At 46.1% G+C, this 22008-nt stretch overlaps 1 long non-coding RNA gene across 1 annotated transcript in view; it reads right to left on the bottom strand.

Annotated features, from left to right (window-relative positions):
• LOC141089024 (uncharacterized) overlaps positions 1-13963 on the bottom strand; it is a 272977-nt gene extending 259014 nt beyond the window's left edge. The window contains exon 1 of the long non-coding RNA XR_012232144.1: positions 13883-13963. This is a non-coding gene — a long non-coding RNA (uncharacterized lncRNA). The remainder of the gene's footprint in view (positions 1-13882) is intronic.
• Positions 13964-22008: the final 8045 nt, after the last annotated feature.

Raw genomic sequence — 22008 nt, 5'->3', positions numbered from 1 at the left:
TGGGTCGGTTAGGGTTAACTGGTTTCTGAGTACGTGCGTGTGCGAAGGATGGGGCTATGGGATGGCAGGAGGGATTATGAAAGGGAGGGGAGCACTATAAAGGGGACGGTCTCAGGGTTAAGGGCAACCATTTTAGGCGCCCCTTAGCAGTGATAACAAGCTCCCGCCCACCCGCCCTTTGTTAATTGTTATACGGGTCAGTTAAGTTGTTAAATGTTTAGGTGAATTAGAGGTTCAAAAAAAGAATAATTCTGGGTTTAATCAAGTTATATGCACTTTCGTCATAGCAGCATGGCGTGGGGGGAGGTCCTCGAGGTTGGTGGTGCGATAAATGGCAGATTGGAGGGGGGGGAATCGCAAAGGTCCTGGACTCCCCCTTCGGTGGATCACATGGAATGTAACGGTATGGTGATACCGACAAGTTAATATGGGAGCCATAGCCAGTTACGGCAGAGTTTGGCCGGGCGAGTCTCTTAAGGTGTCTGCGCTGGTGCTTAACGGCTGGAGAAAAGATTCGGCCGGGGGTGGCAAGTTTTGTAGGGTATTGATCCGAGGTTGATACAGTTTGGGGCCTAGAGGTTCGCCCCTCCCCCTATTTTTGGTATTTGTTGTTAAAATTGTTATACTTTTTATTAATAAAAAAAGGCTGCTGTGGACATTGACATTTTATCCAATACAATGTCTGGTGATTAATTTATGTGGTACGCTGATGGGTTTGGGGAGGCCGATCAGGGGTCAGCCATTTGTGTGACATGATGGGTGAGGAGCGAGGACACTGGGATCACGAATACCCACTTGTCATGCTAATGATTAGAGTTGAACGAATATGTTCGGAATCAGTCGCCGAATCTGAATATGCCATATTCGTGCCATATTGGTAACCTATTTGGAAATTAATTTTGAATGGTTCACTCCACTCTATTAATCATATACAAATGATATAAACATGGAAGCAAATTTTCAAAACATCTTGATTTATTCATTGTTGTGTATGAGAACCACACACAGAAATACACACACTTACACGTTTTGGCATGCTATCAATGAGGTTATTAATGATTGTCTGAGAAATGTACTGCCCACTGAATGCACCTGGACCTTTCTCAGTTCTAAAGTGCACACCCCATTATAAACCTCAGCCATGACAATCTGGCCAATTATATTTAAAATAAAAAATTTAAAATGTTTGACAAGAAATTGTCTCCCAATTCCTCAATATCATGCATCTTCTTCCCTCCTGCACTCATGTTCACTTTCCGTCTTTGAACCGGTTAGGCTACTTTCACACTAGCGTCGGCCGACGGACGTCGCACTGCATCGTGCCGACGTACCATCGCACGCTGTGAAAGTTTTGCACAACGGAGCAGCGGATGCAGTTTTTCTACGCATCCGCTGCCCCATTGTAATGTTCAGGGAGGAGGGGGTGGAGCTTCGGACGCGCATGCGCGGTCGAAAATGGCGGACACGATGCACAAAAAAACATTACATGTAACATTTTTGTGTGCGTTGCGGCCACCAAAACACGATGCATGCGTCGCACGACGGATGCGATGTGTGGCCATATGACACTAATGGAAGTCTATGGAGAAAAAACGCATCCTGTGGGCAACTTCGCAGGATGCGTTTTTTCGCCAAAACGACGCATTGCGACATCCGTCGGCCAATGCTAGTGTGAAAGTAGCCTTACCGAGAAAGAAGTTACCATGCTCCTCTCTTCTTCTCATCCTATTACCTGCATCAGGGAAGATATTCTCTCTCACCTCCTCCAGTCCATCACTCCGGTTGTCAGAACCCACCTAACCAGGGCCGCCATCAGGACATTACTGCCCTGACTGGTGTATGGGGCCCGGTGGGCAGAGGGGGCCCGCATCGGGCCCGCTCTCCTCTGCTCACCGGGCCCCGCCAGCCCGCATGTCAATAGTTACAGCCGCCAGCCAATCGGAGGCTGGCAGCTGACGTCGCTGTCAATCGCTGGCTAGTGTGCGCTTCAGGAGCTAGGAGGGACAGAGCCTCAGCCGCCGCTGGAGTGCGGCCAGGTAAGGAGAACTTGTTTTTTTTTGTTTGCTTTTTTTTTTGACAGCGGTGATCCGGGGGGCCCGGGGCAGAATGCTGGACATGGGGCAGAATGTTGGACTGGGGCAGAATGCATGACATGGGGCAGAATGCTGGACTGTGGCAGAATGCTGGACTGGGGCAGAATGTCGGACATGGGGCAGAATGCTGGACTGGGGCAGAATGCTGGACATGGGGCAGAATGCTGGACATGGGGCAGACTGCTCGACTGGGGCAGAATGCTGGACCTGGGGCAGAATGCTGGACATGGGGCAGAATGCTGGAGACTGGGGCAGAATGCTGGAGACTGAGGCAGAATAATGGAAATGGGGCAGAATGCTGGAAATGGGGCAGAATGCTGAAGACTGGGGCAGAATGCTGGAGACTGGGGCAGAATGCTGGACTGGGGCAGAATGCTGGACATGGGGCACAATGCTGGACTGGGGCAGAATGCTGGACATGGGGCAGAATGCTGGAGACTGGGGCAGAATGCTGGACATGGGGCAGAATGCTGGAGACTGGGGCAGGATGCCAGACATGGGGCAGAATGCTGGAAACTGGGGCAGAATGCTGGACATGGGGCAGAATGCTGGACTGGGGTAGAATGCAGGACATGGGGCAGAATTCTGGACATGGCGCAGAATGCTGGAGACAGGGCAGAATTCTGGACATGGGGCAGAATGCTGGAGACTGGGGCAGAATGCAGGAGACTGGGGCAGAATGCTGGACATGTGGCAGAATGCTGGAAATGGGGCAGAATGCTGGAGACTGGGGCAGAATGCTGGACATGGGACAGAATTCTGGACATGGGGCAGAATGCTTGAGACTGGGGCAGAATTCTGGACATGGGGCAGAATGCTGGAGACAGGGGCAGAATGCTGGACATGGGGCAGAATGCTGGAGACTGGGGCACAATGCTGGACATGGGGCAGAATGCTGGACATGGGGCAGAATGCTGGAGACTGCGGCAGAATGCTGGACATGGGGACAGAATTCTGGACATGGGGCAGAATTCTGGACATGGGGCAGAATGCTGGACATGGGGCAGAATGCTGGAGACTGGGGCAGAATGCTGGACATGGGGCAGAGTGCTGGACATAGGGCAGAATGCTGGAGACTGGGGAAGAATGGTGGACATGGGGCAGAATGCTGGGGTAGAATGCTGGAGACTGGGGCTGAATGCTGGACATGGGGCAGAATGCTTGGGACTGGGGCAGAATGCTGGAGACTGGGGAAGAATGCTGGACATGGGGCAGAATGCTGGAGACTGGGGCAGAATGCTGGAAACTGGGGCAGAATGCTGGACATGTGGACAGAATGCTGGACATGGGGACAGAATGCTGGACATGGGGACAGAATGCTGGACATGGGGCAGAATGTTGGAGACTGGGGCAGAATGCTGGACATGGGGCAGAATGCTGGAGACTGGGGCAGAATGCTGGACATGGGGCAGAATGCTGGACATGGGGCAGAATGCTGGACATGGGGCAGAATGCTGGAGAATGGGGCAGAATTCTGGAGACTGGGGCAGAATGCTGGAGACTGGGGCAGAATGCTGGACATGGGGCAGAATTCTTGACATGGGGCAGAATGCTGGAGATTGGGGCAGAATGCTGGACATGGGGCAGAATGCTGGACATGGGGGAGAATGCTGGAGACTGGGGCAGAATGCTGGACATGGGGCAGAATGATGGCTATGGGGCAGAGTTCTGGACATGGGGCAGAATGCTGGAGACTGGGGCAGAATTCTGGACATGGGGCAGAATGCTGGAGACTGGGGCAGAATGCTGGAGACTGGGGCAGAATGCTGGAGACTGGGGCAGAATGCTGGAGACTGGGGCAGAATGCTGGACATTGGGCAGAATGCTGGAAATGGGGCAGAATGCTGGAGACTGGGGCAGAATGCTGGACATGGGGCAGAATTCTGAACATGGGGCAGAATGCTGGAGACTGGGGCAGAATTCTGGACATGGGGCAGAATGCTGGCTATGGGGCAGAATTCTGGACATGGGGCAGAATGCTGGAGACTGGGGCAGAATGCTGGACATGGGGCAGAATGCTGGAGACTGGGGCAGAATGCTGGACATGGGGCAGAATGCTGGCTATGGGGCAGAATTCTGGACATGGGGCAGAATGCTGGAGACTGGGGCAGAATTCTGGAGATGGGGCAGAATGCTGGAGACTGGGGCAGAATGCTGGACATGGGGCAGAATGCTGGAAATGGGGCAGAATGCTGGAAATGGGGCAGAATGCTGGAGACTGGGGCAGAATTCTGGAGACTGAGGCAGAATGCTGGAGACTGGGGCAGAATGCTGGACATGGGGCAGAATTCTTGACATGGGGCAGAATGCTGGACATGGGGCAGAATGCTGGACATGGGGCAGAGTGCTGGACATGGGGCAGAATGCTGGAGACTGGGGCAGAATGCTGGAGACTGGGGCAGAATGCTGGACATGGGGCAGAATTCTGGACATGGGGCAGAATGCTTGAGACTGTGGCAGAATTCTGGACATGGGGCAGAATGCTGGAGACAGGGGCAGAATGCTGGACATGGGGCAGAATTCTGGAGACTGGGGCACAATGCTGGACATGGGGCAGAATGCTGGACATGGGGCAGAATGCTGGAGACTGCGGCAGAATGCTGGACATGGGGACAGAATTCTGGACATGGGGCAGAATTCTGGACATGGGGCAGAATGCTGGACATGGGGCAGAATGCTGGAGACTGGGGCAGAATGCTGGACATGGGGCAGAGTGCTGGACATAGGGCAGAATGCTGGAGACTGGGGCAGAATGGTGGACATGGGGCAGAATGCTGGGGTAGAATGCTGGAGACTGGGGCTGAATGCTGGACATGGGGCAGAATGCTTGGGACTGGGGCAGAATGCTGGAGACTGGGGAAGAATGCTGGACATGGGGCAGAATGCTGGAGACTGGGGCAGAATGCTGGAGACTGGGGCAGAATGCTGGACATGTGGACCGAATGCTGGACATGGGGACAGAATGCTGGACATGGGGCAGAATTCTGGACATGGGGCAGAATGTTGGAGACTGGGGCAGAATGCTGGACATGAGGCAGAAAGCTGGACATGGGGCAGAATGCTGGAGACTGGGGCAGAATGCTGGACATGGGGGCAGAATGCTGGACATGGGGGCAGAATGCTGGACATGGGGCAGAATCTGGACATGGGGCAGAATGCTGGACATGGGGCAGAATGCTGGACATGGGGCAGAATGCTGGACATGAGGCAGAATGCTGGAGACTGGGGCAGAATGCTGGACATGGGGCAGAATGCTGGCTATGGGGCAGAATTCTGGACATGGGGCAGAATGCTGGAGACTGGGGCAGAATTCTGGACATGGGGCAGAATGCTGGAGACTGGGGCAGAATGCTGGACATGGGGCTGAATGCTGGAAATGGGGTAGAATGCTGGAGACTGGGGCAGAATTCTGGAGACTGGGGCAGAATGCTGGAGACTGGGGCAGAATGCTGGACATGGGGCAGAATTCTGGAGACTGGGGCAGAATGCTGGACATGGGGCAGAATGCTGGACATGGGGGAGAATGCTGAAGACTGGGGCAGAATGCTGGACATGGGGCAGAATGATGGCTATGGGGCAGAATTCTGGACATGGGGCAGAATGCTGGAAATGGGGCAGAATGCTGGAGACTGGGGCAGAATTCTGGAGACTGGGGCAGAATGCTGGAGACTGGGGCAGAATGCTGGACATGGGGCAGAATTCTTGACATGGGGCAGAATGCTGGAGACTGGGGCAGAATGCTGGACATGGGGCAGAATGCTGGACATGGGGCAGAATGCTGGAGACTGGGGCAGAATGCTGGACATGGGGCAGAATGATGGCTATGGGTCAGAATTCTGGACATGGGGCAGAATGCTGGAGACTGGGGCAGAATTCTGGACATGGGGCAGAATGCTGGAGACTGGGGCAGAATGCTGGAGACTGGGGCAAAATGCTGGAGACTGGGGCAAAATGCTGGACATTGGGCAGAATGCTGGAATTTGGGCAGAATGCTGGAGACTGGGGCAGAATGCTGGACATGGGGCAGAATTCTGGACATGGGGCAGAATGCTGGACATGGGGCAGAATGCTGGACATGGGGCAGAATGATGGACATGGGGTAGAATGCTGGAGACTGGGGCAGAATTCTGGACATGGGGCAGAATGCTGGAGACTGGGGCAGAATGCTGGACATGGGGCAGAATGCTGGAAATGGGGCAGAATGCTGGAGACTGGGGCAGAATTCTGGAGACTGAGGCAGAATGCTGGAGACTGGGTCAGAATGCTGGACATGGGGCAGAATTCTTGACATGGGGCAGAATGCTGGACATGGGGCAGAATGCTGGACATGGGGCAGAGTGCTGGACATGGGGCAGAATGCTGGAGACTGGGGCAGAATGCTGGAGACTGGGGCAGAATGCTGGAGACTGGGGCAGAATGCTGGACATGGGGCAGAATGATGGCTTTGGGGCAGAATTCTGGACATGGGGCAGAATGCTGGAGACTGGGGCAGAATTCTGGACATGGGGCAGAATGCTGGAGATTGGGGCAGAATGCTGGAGACAGGGGCAGAATGCTGGAGACAGGGGCAGAATGCTGGAAATGGGGCAGAATGCTGGAGACTGGGGCAGAATGCAGGACATGGGGCAGAATGCTGGAGACTGGGGCAGAATTCTGGACATAGGGCAGAATGCTGGAGACTGGAGCGGAATGCTGGACATGGGGCAGAATGCTGGAGACTGGGGCAGAAAGCTGGAGACAGGGGTAGAATGCTGGAGACTGGGGCAGAATGCTGGACATGGGGCAGAATTCTGGACATGGTGCAAAATGTTGGAGATTGGGGCAGAATGCAGGAGACTGGGGCAGAATGCTGGAGATGGGGCAGAATGCTGGAGACTGGGGCAGAATGCTGGACATGGGGCAGAATTCTGGACAAGGGGCAGAATGCTGGACATGAGGCAGAATGTTGGAGATTGGGGCAGAATGTTGGAGACTGGGGCAGAATGCTGGACAATGGGCACAATGCTGGAGACTGGGGCAGAATGCTGGACATGGGGACAGAATGCTGGACATGGGGCAGAATGCTGAACATGGGGCAGAATGCTGAACATGGGGCAGAATGCTGAACATGGGGCAGAATGCTTGAGACTAGGGCAGAATGCTAGACATGGGGCAGAGTGCTGGACATGGGGCAGAATGCTGGAGACTGGGGCAGAATGCTGGACATAGGGCAGAATGCTGGAGACTGGGGCAGAATGCTGGACATGGGGACAGAATGCTGGACATGGGGCAGAATGCTTGAGACTAGGGCAGAATGCTAGACATGGGGCAGAGTGCTGGACATGGGGCAGAATGCTGGACACTGGGGCAGAATGCTGGACATGGGGCAGAATGCTGGAGACTGGGGCAGAATGCTGGACATGGGGACAGAATGCTGGAGATGGGGCAGAATGCTGGAGACTGGGGCAGAATGCTGGACATGGGGCAGAATTCTGGACATGGGGTAGAATGCTGGACATGGGGCAGAATGTTGGAGACTGGGGGAGAATGTTGGAGACTGGGGCAGAATGCTGGACATGGGGCAGAGTGCTGGATATGGGGCAGAATGCTGGAGACTGGGGCAGAATGCTGGACATGGGGCAGAATGCTGGAGACTTGGGTAGAATGTTGGACATGGGGCAGAATGCTGGAGACTGGGACTGAATCCTGGACTTGGGGCAGAAGGCTGGGGACTGGGGCTGAATGCTGGAGATGGGGGCAGAATGCTGGACAATGGGCAGAATGCTGGAGACTGGGGCAGAATGCTGGACATGGGGACAGAATGCTGGATATGGGGCAAAATGCTGGATATGGGGCAGAATGCTGGACATGGGGCAGAATGCTTGAGACTAGGGCAGAATGCTAGACATGGGGCAGAGTGCTGGACATGGGGCAGAATGCTGGACACTGGGGCAGAATGCTGGACATGGGGCAGAATGCTGGAGACTGGGGCAGAATGCTGGACATGGGGACAGAATGCTGGACATGGGGCAGAATGCTGGACATGGGGCACAATGCTTGAGACTAGGGCAGAATGCTAGACATGGGGCAGAGTGCTGGACATGGGGCAGAATGCTGGACACTGGTGCAGAATGCTGGACATGGGGACAGAATGCTGGACATGGGGCAGAGTGCTGGAGACTGGGGCAGAATGCTGGACATGGGGCAGAATGCTGGAGACTGGGGCAGAATGCTGGACATGGGGCAGAGTGCTGGACATGGAGCAGAATGCTGGAGACTGGGGCAGAATGCTGGACATGGGGCAGAATGCTGGAGACTGGGGCAGAATTCAGGACATGGGGCAGAATGCTGGAGACGGGCAGAATGCTGGAGACTGGGGCAGAATGCTGGACATGGGGCAGAATGCTGGAGACTGGGGCAGAATGCTGGAGACTGAGATAGAATAATGGAAATGGGGCAGAATGCTGGAAATGGGGCAGAATGCTGAAGACTGGGGCAGAATGCTGGAGACTGGGGCAGAATGCTGGACATGGGGCAGAATTCTGGACATGGGGCAGAATTCTGGAGACTGGGGCAGAATGCTGGACGCTGGGGGCAGAATGCTGGAGACTGGGGCAGAATGCTGGGCGCTGGGGGCAGAATGCTGGCAGCTGGGGGCAGAATGCTGGATGCTGGGGGCAGAATGCTGGACATGGGAGCAGAATGCGAGACACGAGGCATGATTGGAGACACTGGGCAGAATGGAGATACGGGGCATGATTGGAGACAGATGGGGCAGGGTTGGAGACAGATCGCACAGGATCATGGGGCAGGATGGATACGATGGAGATCATATGGGGGCAGAATGGATACTCATGAGGGTGGGATGGGAGAACATATGGCTAAAGCCAGGAATGAGACACACGCGGGTCAGGTTGGGGGATATTATTACCATAGGGGCTAATTAAGGGATATTATTACTGCAGTGATGTACTTAATTTTTTGAGGCTACTGTTTTAAATGGAGGGGCGATCCTGTAACTATGCAGAGCGACACTATGTCGCCTTTTTTTCTTCATGTGGTGTAATGTAGAAGTTGGGAAAAAATAAGTAATGTGTTCTGCAAGCGGAGCTCTAGATAACTGTGTTATTTCCTGCAGAGGCGAGCCCTGGCTGGAAGACGTGATGGCGATCTGTGCTGGATGAATGAAAAGCAAGGATGAAGGACTTCACCTAGAGACATCACTGGTGAGGTAGTGTGTTACCTGTACACTGACACTATACACTGTATACTATGTACAGAGGTCCTGTGTATAATGTCACCAGTGATCACTGTGTTACCTGTACATTATATACAGAGCTCCTGTGTATAATGTCATTGATCACTATATTACCACACTGCATACTAAATACAGATCTCCTGTGTACAATGCCACTTATGGTGATAGTATTATTTTTTTATCAATGATCAGTATTGTAGTATTCAATCACCATGTGGTGGTAATATGTGGTCTGGGCATGGTGCGGTGGTATTTGTCCCTTGTATGTGCTATTATTTGGTCACTTTGTGGTGGTAATATGTGGTCTGGGCATGGTGCGGTGGTATTTGTCCCTTGTATGTGCTATTATTTGGTCACTTTGTGGTGGTAATATGTGGTCTGGTCATGGTGCGTTGGTATTTGTTCCTTGTATGTGATATTATTCGGTCACTATGGTAGTAATATGTGGTCTGATCATGGTGTGGTGGTATTTGTTCCTTGTATGTGATATTATTCAATCACTATGCTAGTAATATGTGGTCTGGTCATGGTGTGGCGGTATTTGTTCCTTGTATTTGTATGTGGTATTATAGGTTACTATGTGGTGTAATATGTGGTCTGGACATGGTGTAGCGGTATTTGTTCCTTGTATGTGATATTATTGGTCATTTTAAAAATTGAAAAATAAATAAAAATATACCTAAATTGTATTGCATATTTTAACAAATATTTAATAGGTTACAGTAGAGTAGAGCCCGGCCAAAAGAGTCTACCCTGTTATGGTGGCGGCTTAAAAAAATCTTTTGTCCAAAGCAAAAGCTGCTGGCTATATGTGTGATCTGGTGATAGGAACTGTTAATGTGTGATAGGTGAGAAGTGGAGTTTTTCCAAGAGAGAGCGGTGGGGCTGTGGACAGTTTGACGGGTGGAGGCGGGGCTGGGTGGAGCCTGGGCGGAGTGTCAAGGGGGCCCTGAAAATTTTGCCAGTGTGGGGCCCCGAAATTCCTAGTGGCAACTTTGCACCTAACTAAAATATTGAATCTCTCACTTTCATCCAGTACCTTTCACTCATCTTTAAAACACCCCATCATAAAACCATTACTTGACCAGAATGGCTATACTTTCTGCAGACCTGTTTTCCCTTTATCTCTAAACTCCTGCAAGGCTTGGCTCTCTCTCATTCAATCCTAAATGTTTCAGATTACTCTCTTTTTGACCCTAAGCAATCTGGTTTCCTCACTTTACACTCTACAGAAACTGCCATACCAAAGTCTCTAACGATTTACTAACAGCTAAATCTAATGGCCAGTATTCTTTCCAATTATTTTGGACCTTTCTGTAGCACTTTACACTATGAATCAACAGCTTCTCCTCACTATGCTCCTCTCTCTCAGCTTCAAGGCCACTGTGCTCTCTTGGTTTTCGTCCTACCATTTTGATAGATCCTTCACTGTATCTTTTTCCAAATCTTCTTCCCCCTTTTTTCTTCTTACTTTTGCGGTTTTTCAGGGTTCAGTCCAAGGTACCTTCTATTTTTCTCTGTATATTTGTCCTGTTGGGCAAACCATCAACAGATTTGGTTTTCGGAACCATCTCTATGCTGATGACATACAATTATACACATCTTTTTTGACATCACTGCTACATTACTACAAAACACCAGTGCTTGTCTGTCTGCAGTCTATGTTTACAGCTAAATTCTAAAAATTGAACTCCTTGTGTTCCCTTACTCTATTAACCCACCTAAGCCATTATTGCCATTTCAGCATGTGATTCTACTTTAATTCTCAAGCAGCATGCTTACTATCTTGGGGTTATATATGACTCAGATATTTCTTTCACACACTATATCCGAACTCTCGCTCGCCCATGCAACCTTCATCTCAAAAACATATCTATAATTCAACCTTTTCTTACCTTTGATTCTGCAAAAACTCTTACTGTTGCTCTGATTCAATTTTGTTTTGACTTTTGCAACTTTCTACTAATAAACTCCCTCTCCAATCTATATTTAATGTATCAGCCACAATCATATTTCTGTCCAGCTGCTAAACCAATGCCTTCATTCTGTGCCAGTTATTGTACTGGTTTCTCCATCCACTACAGAATACATATCATTTTCACCAACAAAGCTCTCCACAATTTTGCACTGCCCAACATCTCCCTAATGATCTCGATGACCTAAGGCTAACATCCTCCTTAATCCGAGCCTTGTACTCCCTTCTCCAGGACTTCTCTTGTGCTGTGCCAGTTATCTAGAATACACTACCCTGAACAATCCGGTTAATTCCCAGCATCTTTACACTGCAAAACGTGCCCTAAAAACACATTTATTTAGACTGACCTATCACGTTACCTCATTAATCTTACTACTACCTGTTGTCCTTTCCTAACTTTTAATCAGAATTTGATCCATCCTATCAGCTGTTGGCACACCCTCCATGAACTCAGTAGAACTTTGCTCCTTTATTTATACAGTGCAGAAACTGGCTGATGACCGATTCATGCAGCTTTTTTTTAATGCCTCTATTTATTATATTGATGGCTGGACTATACATGATAAGCACTTTTTTTTACTTTTTGTGTCTCCCCTATTTCCTCATAGATGGTAAGCTGCAAGCAGGGCCCTCACTCCTCTTGGTATCCGTTGAACTCCGTGTTACTTTGTAATCTACAATCTTCTTTGTACACGTTCCCATCTGAATTGTTACATGCTGTGGAATATGTTGGCGCTATAGAAATTAAAATGGTAATAATGCTCCTTATTCTTATTATTAACATGTATATTAATCCTGTGATTTCCAAAAATTCCTTCGTGGGTTTGCAATTTTAATGTTGAGGAGTGTAAGTAATAAAATGTCGTACTTTCTTGCTAATTACACCAATCGTATTCAGACACTCATGATTTAGAGTGTGACACGGTGCTATAAAAGTCTCTTTGTGGGGAGGATCTCAGAAGCAAACAAGTTGTGCTAGAAGTTGAATATCTTTATTGTAGGTAATGTTCCACAAAGAAAAAAGTCATCCGTGTGAACCAGGCCTCGGGGAACCTTTTCCTGTTCAAAAGAATAGAGTTGACAGATTCATACAAGAGACCTGTCCTGACATAGTTCTCATTACACTCTATATGAAACCAACATTATAACCTAATAAGATTTTTCTGTAATAATTAGCTGCTCTGTGTTTAGGTTCACATATTTACAGCAGGTCATTTCACGCTACAAGTAGTAACATACTCAAACATTCTGACAGGTTAAAAGAACATGAGGTATGTATACTGCTTTTTCCTGTATTGTCAATAAGTATCGAAAATCACCAAGTTTTTGCTTCTAAGTACTAAGTGTCCAAGGATCACCATACATGTAGAGGTTTCACAAAGTCCTAAATTCAGGTATAATAGGGCAGGGGTGGCATGAAATCTTTTGCTGTCAGAAATTCGAATAGACCATCATTCAATTAACGTATTTGCCCTGTGTCTTGCACCTCCACCACTCTCTAGTGTTTCCCTAGACACTCTTGCAGTTTCTTTTGCAAAATTAGGAGGCTCACACAGGCCCAAGCTGTTGTTGAACGTAGTGTACATACAGGTAGCAATTCATCAAGAGTGGCGACGTTTATACCGGTTTTGATAAGACGGCATTGTGAAGTCAGACACTCCTGATTCATTAAGGAGCGCATGTCTATTAAAGAATCAGCTGCGTCTGACAATTGGCATGCGCCTCTGTTTTCTGCCCACCCACAAATCTTACTTCACGCCACAGATTGTCATGAATTAGAATAGCTGTGACATCACGCCCCCATAACACTTTCGTCTCACCCAGCACTGTTAACTTTGGCAGAGCTGGGAAAAACTAGCGTGAAGATAATAAAAGTTGCAAAATTTTTTAGCAAAATTTGCAGCCTTTCAAAACTTTTTATGCCAGATTTCTGGTCTAATAGCTGTGATTAATCGGAGTCAAACTCCTTTAGCAGTAATTTAAAGATTATTTTCACTGAAATCATAAAACTTCCAACATTCTAGTACAGCAAAAAATTGTACAGTAGTTCAAATTGGATAATTTTTTTTAAAAACACCAGAACCTTAGATTTGAAGCACCACTCCAGTGGTAGAATGAAAAAAAAAACCACTGGTGCAGTGCTTTGAATCTAAGGTCCCTGTCCCTAGTCTTAAACTTACCAGACACCGTCTTCCCCTTTTATCGCCGCCGCTCTGATCAGTCTCTGCCAGTTTATGACCTCCCGCCTCCCTCTGGTGGTTTCTGGAGCTTGCCGGAGGCCACATTCTAATACAAGTCTATGAGAGCCTTGTTCTGGTTCTTATAGACTTGCATTGAGAGCTTGTGCAACTTCTGACTTCCGGACACTCAGAAATTGTAGTCAAAAGATGACACCGCAGGATCGGAAGACGTCAGAGGGTGAGTATAAGACCGGGGTCAGTAACCTAACATTGGAAGCACCACTCCAGCGCTGATAAAAAAAGAGATGGAGTCGTGGTTTCCATGGATGTCCATTTTGTGCAACTTTCAAACTTATTGTTAACAGTCATGCGTATATGCAGTAGTTGGCAATGTTACCTGTTTGCAATCAATTCAACAAGGACCCCGATCGGTTTGTAGAACCCAACGTTGGAATGGTTTTCGGATGCAGCATAACCCTAGATTTGGAATTTTTATGTTAAAAGTTTTAGCAATATAATAGTTTCGTCAATGTTAACTATTTCACCAGTACAAGCAGCTATAGTTTTACTCTTTATGAATACATTTCTAAATACATTACCGTATATATTTATATAGCAATTGTTATCATGGCCACCATATACAGAACAAACCGATGAGTGAAGGCATAGCTACTTTTTTTAAGAACGTTTTCATTTGCAGTCAGTCCAATAGCTTTCCTCTGTTCTTTAGGGGTCTTTCTCTTTAGGATTCTACATCCATTTCTAAACAAGTTGAACAAAGGCATTTCAACCAACAATTCCCTTTTAATCCTCTTTTAATAGTACTTGTTTCTTAGTAACTGTGTGTAAAACATAATTTACCCTGCCTCCTAGCCAGCACAGCTAGTGAGAGCAAGTACTCACAAAGTGTAAATTAGTCAGTGACAATAAATAGTCAAATTGCCTGTAAGGCAGGAACAAATGAATACCTCAGTTTATTAATTACATGCCACCGCTGCCTTTGATGTCTTGATGTTCCAGTTCTGGGACTCCATTAAAGTGCAATAGAATGACTGGTCCAATGGCCCTAATTACGAAGATAGGATATTGGCAGAACACTCAGCATGAAAAAAGAAGTGTCCACCCATTTTTAGTACATTGAAATAGCTGCACCAAGTGTACAAAGAACCAAGAAGCCTCTGTATCCAGAGAAGAAGGACCAAGCCACGGCCATCAAGGCCCAATAACTAGACGGAGACTAGAGTGTTGCACACTAAGGTTGTCATTTGCGGAACTACTGGGTAACTTCCTGCTCTTATGGAATGGGTCTAATTAGACTGGAAAATGCAGTAATGACTGTAGGAATAGTAAATGAAGTTTGTTAACCCTTTATTCCAATAAAAACTGCTTGCAGTGGCCATTTTTTATTCTCAGTTTAGCTCCAGGTTATTTACTCATATTAATAATATGAAATGTAATGTCTTGATTCCTGTGTTTAATGCAGCCATGCTTTATCATGCTCACCTACTGGTATCCATCCTAACATTGCTGTATAATAGTTTGACTATTTGTCATTTCCATCTTAGCTCTCTCTGAAATGAGCATATCTTTTACCGCATTGCAGGGTGGCACTTGAGTACCCAAGAATGGATTAGATATTTCATAGTTTATAATGGTCATATTTCAGCCTAGACCGCAGCTATAGCAGTGATCTGAGGGTTTATATTAGAGGTGTAAATCTAAGCTTTAATACAAGAACAGAATCACGGCTGCATGTGTGTGTTCATATTTTACAGCTTTGATGTTGTGGCACGCATATGATTTTTTATTTTCTGCTGTCATTTTTCCAACCTTTCTTGTGCTTTAAATGCACTCACAAAAAAGTATTGCTCCTATTGAAGCTGATTAGTGTTCCCACACAATGCAATATACCTTTCACAGCCCCTCAGAGCCCCACACATACAGTATGATGCCCACAGTGATCCCCAGACAGTATTAAGCACCCACAGTACATTCAATCCACAGGGTATGATGCCCCACAGCTCCTTCACACACAGTATGATGCCCCCACATTACATTGATCCACAATATGATGTTCCCAGTGTCACCACACAGAGTATGACGGCATTATTTACCTCCCAATAATGACATATAGACTACCTACTGTACACGTTAATACAGGGTCAATGTACAGATCTGTTACACTTTAACATGCTAGTGTGTGAGTATCATACAGCATGATGTCACCCATAGTCCCCCCCATACAGCATGATTGCTTTCATAGTTTCACCACAGTGTCATAATATCACAACCCCCACAGTTCCCCACCACACAATATGATGCTCCCACAATTTCCTCAACACAGTAATATGCTCCCTGTGTCAATAACACATAGTATAAGGTCTCCACTGTCTCCCACAAGAAGTAGTTTGCCCCTACTGTCCCCAGTCACAGTATTATGCTATATACAAAGTATGCTGTTGCCCACAGTACATTCTGTACACATAGAATTATGCCTTCTGTGCGCCCCATACATATTATGATGCTCTTCACAGCAACCACACAAAGCAACCACACAAAGTCCCCACAGTCCCCCACACATTATAATACCTCTAATGCCACCACGGACAGTTGATCCCCCACAGAACTTACCTCCACAGTATGAAGTCCATAGTTTTTCCTCTCACACACAGTATGATACTCTTCACGTCCCCCCTTACACACAATAGTGTCCTCACAGTCCCCTCAACTAAGTATGATACTCCATTCCAGTACCCCCAATAAACAGAATGATGCCCTTAGTGTCCCAATGCATAGAATGATGTTTCAATAGGTTCCACAAACAGTACAATGTCCACATAGTTCCCCCACACTGTATGATGTCTCTACATTCCCCCACACTGTATGATGCCTCTACAGTCCTCCACACTGTATGATGCCTCTACAGTCCCCCCACAGTATGATGGCTCTACAGTCCCCCACACTGGATGATGCCTCTATAGTCCCCCACACTGTATGATGCCTCTATAGTCCCCCACACTGTATGCTGTCTCTACATTCCCCCACACTGTATGATGCCTCTACAGTCCCCCCCACAGTATGATGTCTCTACATTCCCCCACACTGTATGATACCTCTACAGTCCCCCCCACAGTATGATGACTCTACAGTCCCCCACACTGGATGATGCCTCTACAGTCCCCCACACAGTATGATGCCTCTACAGTCCCCCACACAGTATGATGCCTCTACAGTCCCCCTCACTGGATGATGCCTCTACAGTCCCCCACACAGTATAATGCCTCTACAGTCCCCCACACAGTATTATGCCTCTACAGTCCCCCTGACTGGATGATGCCTCTACAGTCCCCCACACAGTATGATGCCTCTACAGTCCCTCACACTGGATGATGCCTCTACAGTCCCCCACACTGGATGATGCCTCTACAGTCCCCCACACTGGATGATGCCTCTACAGTCCCCCACACAGTATGATGCCTCTACAGTCCCCCACAAGGTATGATGCATCAGGAGTCTCACATACTGTACATAATATAATGCACACACACCACCCCAAAAACAATTTGATGCCCCAGTATCCTAAAAACACTGTATGCTGATCTCAGTGTCCTGCACACAAAGTATAATGTCTCCAGAGTACCCCTCCCACAGTATGATTTCCCCAGTGTTCCTCAAACTATATGATTCCCCAGGCATCCTACTTGTCTGTTAGTCTTGCTTCTTTCGCTTCTCTGCTACTGAACTGGTCTCTGCAGATAGTCATGTCACTTGAGAATATCACAAGAACTGATAATTTTTGCAAGTTTTTCAATTTTTAAACATACAAACTGGTGAAAGAGGGAAGATATAAGTAGATATGTCTGCATTTCTGCAGCTCATTCTCACTCATGGTATCTCAGACTGAGTACAGTTGAAACTCTCATCTTTATAGCAACCCCTGACATCTATGCTGAGATACAACCTGATTAAAATCCCCCCTTTTCTGACTCGATACTATCAAGATAACGGTGGAGAAGGCACTGATGGAGCTATCTAAGCTTGCACAAGATCGATCTTACTACAGATCTTTGATTCTACAAGTCAATATTGCTGGATTTCAATCCTCGTCTCCCGAGATCTCGTTACCGAGATCTCAATCTGCACATGCGCCACGTCTGTCGGCCATTTTCCCAGAGGCCACCGCAATGTAGCAATGTTAGTGCGGGAGCTCTGAGCTTTCGCCAAATACTGCGCACCAGCCTGGTATGGGAGTCAGATCATTGCCCTGCAGCGTCGGACCATCGAACACCCCCTCTTCCCAGCCCAGGGACGTCATAATTGCCCGACTCCTGCTGCTGCCACACTCCTGGTAAATAAATTCTGACTATAAGACGCACCTCCATTTTCCCAAAAAATTTTTTGGGGAAAAAAGTGTGTCTTATAGTCTGAAAAATACGTTATATGACATGCAAAAAACAAATTCTCACACAGCTTTGCTCAATAAAAAAATAAATAATTCACATATCTTATGATATGGTGCCTCCTGACAAACATTTTACAAAGTGATACAATATTAATAAATCAATAACTCATACATATTTGGCATAACTATGCCTGTAATGACCCAAACGATAAAATAAGCAATGCTATTTATCCTGCCCAGTTAACACCATAAAAAAATAAAAATAAATAAAAGAAGTGCCAGAATTGCTTTTATATCACCTTGTCTCAGAAAAATGGAATGAAAGTGATTAAAAAGTTAGATATTGGTACCAACAAAATCTAGAACTCATCCTGAAAAACATAAGTTCTCATGCATGAAGAAGAAAAAGGTTATATCGCTCAGAATATATCAGCAGACAAAATACGTTTGCGTTTTACAAAGTTCACATATTATGCAAATACAGGTAAACATAAATAAGAAGATACTGTAAAATTAAAGCAATAAAGGGAATACTGTATGTTAATTATACTGCACAATTAAAATTGGGAAAAAAATAAACCATAATTGGGGAAAAAAATTGAAATTTCACTTTTTGCCACCATCTGTCACACAATTTATAGAAGACACCTTTGTAGTTAAAACAGTATCTGCACACTTTGGTAAATTCCACAAGAGGTATAGTTTTTAAAATAGGTTCACTTCTGTGGGGGAAGGAGAGCGGGTGTGACAGAGTACATTATTTTTTTATTATAGATTGTAAAAATGAAAACAAAAAATCTACATAATATGTGATAAACATCATTTTTCATTTTCACAGGCAATAAAAAAGAATTGTGTGAAACAAATATAGGGTTAAAATGCTCACTGCACACCTAAATAAATTCTTTGAGTAATACAGTTTAAAAATAAGTTCCCTTTTGGAGGTTACCACTGTACTGGTATCTTAGGGGCTCTACAGATATACAAAAGGGTAACTTGACATCTATATACACAATTCCATGTTTTCTGTCGAGTTAATTGTCGAAGAGAACCTTTTACCAGTTTTAGCACGTTAATCTTAAACATCACAGAATAGTGCTGCAGAGCTGAGTAAAACATAGTTTTTACTTTTGAATTTCTCCTCTTTTGTGTAGAAAATTATGTTATAGTTCAATTGGATGTTAACAGAGAATTCTCTTTGGTCGCATGTATTTCTTCACTTGCTTTAGGTTGACCAATCATAAGAAGGCAGCATCATTCAGGGAAGAAAAGAACACGCCCTCTTATCCTCACTGCCTCTTCTTTGTAGAGATACAGCTGAGCTAAGTTATGTATCATTACAAACCCTTCCAGATCTCATCTCACAGCAGTCAGTGTGAGGAGATGTTTAGAGCTAACAGCACCTTGGGATGAGATCTGTAAGTCTTTATAATTACATGTAAATCAGTCTGCTGCTGAAATTGAGGAACACTCCTTGTCTTATTACTTTTTAAGTAAAATGATTAATTTGGAGTTAAGATTACATTTTAGCCCCTTTCCGATATCGGGTGTAATAGTACGCCGATGTCGGACTCCATCCCTTTGATGCGGGCTCCGGCACTGAGCCCACATCTTTCCTGGCACATAATAGCTGTTTTGAACAGCTGATATGTGCCTCTAACAGCTGTGGGTGGAATTGTGATCCACCTGGGGCTGTTAACCTGTTAAATGTCGCTGTCAATCTCTGACAGTGGCATTTAACAAGCGCTTCAGGCAAGCGCGCCGGAAATCCCGCCCATCAGTGACCACATCACGTGATTGCGGGTCACTGATGGATTGGCATAATAACCAGAGGTCTCCGTCAGACCTCCATGGTTGTTACAGCTGGATTGCTATGAGCAGAAACGAGAGGCACAAAAAAGAGGCATGAACAATACAGAGTGATATAGTCCCCTATAACAATTCTCAACTACCACTAGGCATATTACTGAAGTTAATAGGACAATCATATATAGCCCCTATATGTCCTCCCTATCGGTGTCACATGCTTAATGAACAAGCCAAATGTATTATTTGTTGCTATTACTACATACCGCAAGCTGGTGGTGCTTCCTAAGCGTCCCTTATGCCCCGACGCGCGTTTCGCACTGCTTCATCCATGTTGAGAATTGTTATAGGGGACTATATCACTCTGTATTGTTCATGCCTCTTTTTTGTGCCTCTCCTTTCTGGGAATGCAATGAAGTAATATCTTATATCTATTATGCCATACATTTATGCCTTTAATCGCTGTAGTGTCGTGCTCCCTTTATGGGTTTCTGTCAATTTGGTCTGGCACCTTCTTTTTAATTGGTTTCAATTGTGTATTTTTTTTGTGCAATAAAAATTGTTTTTTTAAGATGTACCATTGTGTGGCACCTGTTCTTAATTAGAAATCAAGGTTGCCACAAGGTGATAATAATAAAGTGAAACATGCCAGATTTTAATTTCCAGAGAAAATCGAGCCTAATAGTATTTCAGTTCTGATCTTTATAAAAATATATAAAATGTAGACAGGCCTAGTATGGACTCTGCATAGGTTAAACATTTATTCTAGGGTATATACACACATTGAGTATTTGCAGCTGATTTTTCTGCAGCAAAAAACAAAGTATAGGCAGGAAAAATGCTCCATGAAATAAGCACGTTTTTTATGCATTTCATTGCATTTTTACATTCATTTGAATGGTTGAAAAAATTGACATGATGCAGATTTGAAAAAAAAACACCAGCATGTGCGTGAGATTTCAGAAAAAAACACGGCAAAAGCACAGTGTGAACAAGCCCTTGTCATGTATTTTATTTCCTTAAAGGGTCACACTTGCAATGATTAAATATTACTTTGATGCATTCTTAAAACAAAAAAATCACTTTGATGCAAAATTGCATGTAGGTGCCTGGGTGTATAAAGTACTAAATGGCATTTTTACTGACAGGCACCAGGTGTCTATTTTAGAAAATATATAGTTATGGGAGAGTTTAATATCTATTTTCTTTTTTGTAATTTAGGCTTTATTGGCCCAACTAACAGTAAAATGTCATAAAAAACTTTAAAAGTAAGAAGTTAAATAATAACATGTTACGTAAATATAAGCCTACTAGATGGTGGCCCGATTCTAACGCATCGGGTATTCTAGAATATGGCCAGCGGGAGACCGACGTTCAAAAGATGGTCCAGGACGATCCACCACTAGAGATGAGCGACTTTGCCCTTTTTAGGGTCGAGTAGGGTTTCATGAAACCCGACTTTCGCAAAAGTCGGGTCGAACGAAATCGGCCGACTATAGGGAAAAGTCGAAGGCCGACTGAAACACGAAACCCAATGCAAGTCAATGGGGAAGCAAAGTCGGCAGGGAGTGGAGGACAGTAAACACACCTACGGTGCACATTTCAATGCCAAAAACATCAATTCTTATTACTGAAGCTTGTCAACTTTAATTTACTTCATAATAATAGTTACGCCTTGAAAACTGGGAGTTATTTGGCTAAAGTTGTGGGGGGGGTAGGGCTGGCTCCAGGTTTTCGTATGCCCTGGGCCAAAGAGTGTCAGTGCGCCCCTTTAACACATACCACAACTCATGATGCTCCGATACAGCACAGAAATATAGGTATAGTACAATGACAAATACTTCACTGCTTACATGACATGATTGATATCTATTTTAAATTCTACAATAGCTCAAAAAAAGGACAGTATATTACTCCATACAGTATGGCCACCACATTGTGCGCCATACAGAATAATGAGCCCCATATATTTCTCCATACAGAATAATTGGTCACATATGATGGTCCCCATGGATGATGCTCCAGTGTGTTATGGGCCCAAATAATGCTCCATATATAATGGGCTCCATTTCTAATGGTCCAGTGTATAATGGGCCCCGTAAATGCTGCTCCAGTGTCTGATGTCCCCCATTTGGAATGATCCAGTATATGTTGGTCTCCATGGACGATGCTCCAGTGTCTTAAGGGCCCAAATAATGCTCCATATATAATGGGTTCCATTTCTAATGGTCCAGTGTATAATGGGCCCCGTAAATGCTGCTCCAGTGTCTGATGTCCCCATTTGGAATGCTCCAGTATATGTTGGTCCCCATGGA

The sequence above is a fragment of the Dendrobates tinctorius genome, unplaced genomic scaffold (genome assembly GCF_039654945.1).
Source record: "Dendrobates tinctorius isolate UK_male_01 unplaced genomic scaffold, ASM3965494v1 ptg000043l, whole genome shotgun sequence".
Classification (NCBI taxonomy): domain Eukaryota; kingdom Metazoa; phylum Chordata; class Amphibia; order Anura; family Dendrobatidae; genus Dendrobates; species Dendrobates tinctorius.
Note: the sequence above shows the minus strand (reverse complement) of the source record. Positions and strands in the feature narration are given on the sequence as shown.